Raw genomic sequence first — 4,658 nt, 5'->3', positions numbered from 1 at the left:
GGGAGCAACTGCCCGTGCAGCCACTTCCGGGTCACGGGGCCGAAAACACAGAAGAGCGGCCGGAAATGGCCGCCTGCTCGCTTGTCCGCGCAGGCGCGACGAAAGGTCACTTCCGGGCGTGTGGGAAACACTTCCGGTAAATGAGACTCACTTCCTGTTCTAGGAAAGAAGAATTCAATGGTTGTGTTAAGGCTCCCCAGCATGTGCAGCCCAGAGTGTGATTCCCAGCTACTCCCTGACTCCCCACCATTGACACCCCACATCCCATCACCCTCAGCTTGCCCCAAGGATCCTCACTAACCTCCCCAGGCACCCCATGATCCCTTCAGTCTGCAGCCCCACACCTGGCCCTTTATCCTCCACTCACCCCAACTCACCCCAGTCACCTCTCACTGGCCCTCTATTAGCCCCCCACCCCCAAGTACTAATCCCCAATTACTCTTAATTTCCAAATCATCCCTACTCCTCATCTCTTTCCACCAACCCCTATAATTAAATCTCACTAAGGCCACATGGGCCCCTTCATTCTCCAGTCACCTCAACGACCCCCGGTTACCTCTTACTGCCCTTCCCATTGACCTCCCCACTCCCTATTACCCCAGTTGTTTCCTAGTTACCTCTTACTAACCGCTCCACTGACACGCTACTCTTCATCCAACTGACCCTCTCGGTTATCTTCTACTTTCTCACCCCCAACACCCATCATCCCCACTAACCCTGAGTCATAGAATCATAGAGCTGGAAGTGACCTCAGGAGGTCATCAAGTCCAGCGCCTTACCCTAGGCAGGACCGATCCCAACTAAATCAACCCAGCCAGGTCTTTGTCAAGCCGAGACTTAAAAACCTCTAGGGATAGAGATTCCACCACTTCCCTAGGTAACCCATTCCAGTGCTTCACCAGCCTCCTAGTGAAATAGTTTTTCCTGATATCCCCACTGTAATCCCCAGGTCGTTTTCTGCTGAACTGCTACTTAGCCATTCAGTCCCCAGGCTGTAACAATGCTTGGGATTCTTCCATCCCAAGTGCAGGACTCTACACTTGTCCTTGTTGAACCTCATCAGATTTCTTTTGGCCCAATCCTCTAATCTGTCCAGGTCACTCTGGACCCTATCCCTGCCCTCCAGCGTATCTACCTCTCCTCCTAGCTTAGTGTCATCTGCAAACTTGCTGAGGGTGCAATCTATCCCCTCATCCAGGTCATTAATAAAGATGTTGAACAAAACCAGTCCAAGAACAGATCCTTGGGGCACCCTGCTAGAAACTGACTGCCAACCTGACATCGAGCCATTGCACTACCTGTTAGCCCCAACAGTCTAGCCAGTTTTCTATCAATCTTACAGCCCATTTATCCAATCCATATTCCCTTAATTTGCTGGCAAGAATGTTGTCGGAGACCATATCAAAGGCTTTGCTAAAGTCAAGGTATATCACATCCACTGACTTTCCCATATCCACAGAGCCAGTTACCTCATTATAGAAGCTAATCAGATTGGTCAGGCATGACTTGCCCTTTGTGAATCCATGTTGACTATTCCTGATCACTTTCCCCTCTTCCAAGTGCTTCAAAATGGATTCCTTGAGGATCCCCTCCATGATTTTTCCAGGAACTGAGGTAAGACTGACTGGTCTGTAGTTCCCTGGATCGTCATTCTTTCCTTTTTTAAAGATGGGCATTACATTTGCCTTTTTCCAATCATCTGGGATCTCTCCCGATCTCCACGAGTTTTCAAAGAGAATGGCCAAAGGCTCCTCAATGACATTTGCCAACTCCCTCAATATCCTCGGATGCATTAAATCCGGGTCCATGGATTTGTGTATGTTTTAGCTTTTCTAAATAGTTCCTAACTTGTTTTTTCCTCACCAAGGGTTGTCCACCTCCTCCCTATACTGCGTTGCCTAGTGTATTTGTCTGGGAGCTGACCTTGTCTGTGAAGACAGAGGCAAAGAAAGCATTGAGTACTTCAGCTTTTCCCACATCATCTATCACTAGGTTACCTCCCTCATCCAGTAAGAGCCCCACACCCTCTCTGATCAACCTCTTATTGATAACATGCCTGTAGAAACCCACCCAACTGATCCCCCAATTACTCCTCATGGACTCCTCATTTTCCAGTCATCCCTAATTGACTGCCCAGTTACCCCATACTGATTCCCCACAGTTCTTTTCTGTGACCATTGGTTCTAATTGGCAGAGGGCAAAAAGCATAGATTTTTACACTTATCCCCTAATTAGGTTATGTGCATGATACTTCATCAAAGGGTGGTATGTGAGTTCTCTACCACGAGTAACTAGCCCACTGGTCATCATAATAATTGTGAAATGTATATAGTGATAATATATAAGAAATTATGTATTTATGCAGAAAATTATATTCTTCAGTTTTAAAGGTAAGGCACATTTTAAAGCTAGGCAGGTTACCAGGAGATGATTTTACTCAGAAATGTTCCTTTCAGGCAGAAATTAACAGACACCTAACTTCCTGTCTGGCCATTTGGGATAAAATGGTGTCCTTGGCCTCTGTTTGTCAGAGGCTGGAGAGGGATGGCAGGAGACAAATCACTTGATCATTGTCTTCAGTCCAGCCTCTCTGGGGCACCTGGTGCTGGCCACTGTCGGTAGACAGGATACTGGGCTAGATGGACCTTTGGTCTGACCCAGTACGGCCATTCTTATGTTCTTATGTATACCTCACAATGTATTCCACAATGTACACTGAGCCAGGGGTGGAATGGAAGATTCTGAAATATACCCAAGAGGACATTTTTAAGATGAAATATACAGCTGATGATGTGAGTGTGGGTTTATAAGTAAAGACACAAGATTGTTATGGTATCTCTTGGGATGCAATGAAACACACGGGGTCCTTAAGCTGCGAGGCAACTGACTTCATTCTTGTAGCACTAAAAAAGGGTGATAGCCAACCTGGCCGTAAAGCATTGTGAGGATTTGGGGTGAGCAATACTTGGTTAGACTTAAGAGTATCTTGTTAATGGGAGTGCTGTGATTTTATATGTAACAATTTGTTTCCAATACTTCTACTCTCTACTACTTGAATCTCTATGTGTAGTCATATAGACTTATACAGATTTAGCGACTATGACCTTGTGTTCTTGGCCTTGATTTCCCTCTTCCCCACACAAGGGGGGAATGGCTGCAGAAAACAGTCCAGGGGAGATAAACAGGGGCATCTCCTGAATGGGACTTGGGAGCTGGAGACATGATAGTCTTCAGGCACAATCTCAGGCTCATTGTCCCTCTCCTATATGGTCACAGGGCTTCCCCTAGGAGGGGCTTTGGGTATAGTGCAGACTGTCGCGCAGACTGTCATGCCTGGAGTCCTGCAGCCTCCTCTTTGTCACCGAGGGTGGTGTTTTACTCTTCCATCTCAGCAGCACCCTAGGCTGCAGATGCAGAAGGAGTAAATAGTGGGAGGAGGGGAGAGGAGGAGGTTCCAGTTTTAGAACATTGACAGTGACTATTGTGGCATGAAGGACTTGACTCTTTTCCACCACCACTTGTATTTAAGACTGCAACAGGACATGCTTCTGATCCCATCGGGCAAGCTCCTGTTCCCTGAACCATCTCTCCTGTTCCAGTAACTAGAGCATTATTCACTCAGGCCTCTGGCAAAAATGTTCCTTCCATTCCTCCCTTCCTCTCATAAACCCATATTGCGCCTGGCTCCTGTTTAAATGGGCAGGTCCTCAAGTGTTCTCCCTCTGCTCTTACTGCCCCTGGGCTGCTACCCCTGGCTCCCAGGCAGAACAGGTTCATCCTTCTCATACAAAGGTCCTGCCAAGTCAGTCACAAGAGCAGTTCTTATATTTTTTCTTTTGTTAGAAAAGAACAGGTGCCCCAAAGGCGGAGGGAGTAAACAGGCTTCTTTATTGCAGATACTTGTTTTGCCTCGGTCCCCCAAAGCCCTGGTCCGAATGAGCAACAAATGAAACACAAACACACCTTTTATCTGAGTCAGTATGTAAATACACGTATCTATTACATCACTCCTTAAATCCCAGTTTAGTAATGTGAACACCCATATAATGCATAGTAATAATTATAATGTGATGAATATAATTAGATCCGCTCCTGTTTATTGTTTACAGCTTTTTTTAGCTGAAGCATGCAGTTCTTGCATCACAAACTCGCTGAATCAGTAATTTACAGGGGGAAGGAGATGTGACCCTGAATATTTTTCAGAGTTGGTGGGAAGGAGGGAGGGGAGAAGGACAACATACAGATATAGACAAAGAGTAATTATCAGAAGTTACATCCTTGGTACAGCTATATGTGTATCTATCCCAAGCAAGTAGGAAAGGAGGAAGACATGTCTATAAATCCATAGAAATAGTGCCTGCCCATGCTGTATCCTCATCACCATGGTACTAATTACCCAGACCCCTTATTTCACTCTTACACAGTCCCAACATCTTTTCCCTTCAAAGTGGGTACAAGATCCTTGGACAACATAACTTTGCTTTTGTTGAACACAGTATAGACGCATTCTGGCATTTCAGGAATTCAATGGTTTCATTATCCTTATTACTCAGGTAACTTTTGCAGTGTCTGAGAAAGGAGTGCCTGCTTAAAACTATAGGTAGCATGAAATAATCGGTTTTTTTAATGTAATGTCTTTAAGTGTGTGATTGGATTGG

This window comes from Pelodiscus sinensis, chromosome 27 (assembly GCF_052426305.1).
Source record: "Pelodiscus sinensis isolate ZL-2025 chromosome 27, ASM5242630v1, whole genome shotgun sequence".
NCBI lineage: Eukaryota > Metazoa > Chordata > Testudines > Trionychidae > Pelodiscus > Pelodiscus sinensis.
The sequence above is the reverse complement of the archived record's forward strand: the minus strand, read 5'-3'. Positions refer to the sequence as shown.